We start from the raw sequence: 1,285 nt of genomic DNA, 5'->3' as shown, positions 1-1,285 counted from the left end.
CTTGAATATACTTCTGTCTTCTGAACTTCTTTTGCTTAGGTTTTTTTGTTTTTGTTTTTGAAGGGAAAACGAAACGCCTAGTTTATGGTTTGGTTTTCTGGATTTTTGGGTTGATAGATAAGTGTTACCTATGAGGGTTTTGGATTATTATTTGGAATGAACTGTTTCTAGAATAATGCAGTTTTTGTTTATGATTGTAAGTAACACAAATATTCCAGGAGAGTCATGTAACCATGAGTGTTGTATGACTGTGGCAAGTATATGATGAAATTCGAGGATAACATGGATATCAGTTTCTATTATCAGTGTGGAAACTCGAAGTAATAGATTATGCACTTTTTCTAACAAGACTTACTCGTTTCCAGGGTCTCCCAACAAAAAGGATCTTCCGGGCGTAAGTCTGACTTTTGTGGGCGGCGCCGCCGTTACTGTGAGAAGTCCCCAGTCATTTCTCGTCGTGTGATAAACTGAGCCGTCTGGTAACTGAGTCGTCGATCCCTGCGTGGATCATTTTATTCTACCATCTTGAGATCTAGGTTGAAGAATGAAATCGGGAATCAGAAATTGACATTGTAACCGAGAGATTAATCTCCCACTGTGGTCGCCAATTATTTGAGGGTGAAAACAGTTTCTGCTAATTTTGGTAATTTCGAGTGTGTGGGTGAGAAAAGAGTCTATACCCTAAACAATGTACTACAAGGGAGTACTTTGATTCGAGAGATCAATCTGTACAAATCCGGCCTAAACCAAGAAATGGTTGTTCCAGACTTGCTTCGGTCACAAAGTGAAGGAGAAGGGTTGGTCTTAGGAAGGGAAGCGAAGAGAGTGTTGAGACCAGAATAGTTGTTTGACGACTTGTATCATAAAGTGGAAAGCTTATAGATGGGAAAGCTAACAAGTGATTTCTGAGTGTTGTATTCTCCCTAACCAAAAACTTGTTCTTTGGTGGAAATAGGTGAGACCTATTTATACAAGTCGCAATGGAACGTACCCTGGTCTCGTAAGAAGTGGAAACAGTTGAGTAAATGGAAGAAAGCGGTAACGGGTAACACCTGGAATTGATGTTTCCATAATGAAGGAAACGTTTCACCATTACTTCTTGTATTTACTAACCCCTCACTCTTATGACACTTTCTTGTAACGGGCGTAGTGTACGCCGCACGCTGTAAACCGCCAGACCAATACCCTGATGAGCATCCCCCAGTTTGTGACATGTTTTGATGTCTCGAGTGTTTTGTGTAGCATGTTGCTATTGTTTGGAAAGTTGAGCTTGGGAGGCTTGCCG

Source organism: Papaver somniferum, chromosome 2 (genome assembly GCF_003573695.1).
Source record: "Papaver somniferum cultivar HN1 chromosome 2, ASM357369v1, whole genome shotgun sequence".
Lineage (NCBI taxonomy): Eukaryota > Viridiplantae > Streptophyta > Magnoliopsida > Ranunculales > Papaveraceae > Papaver > Papaver somniferum.
This window is presented reverse-complemented; position numbering follows the sequence as displayed.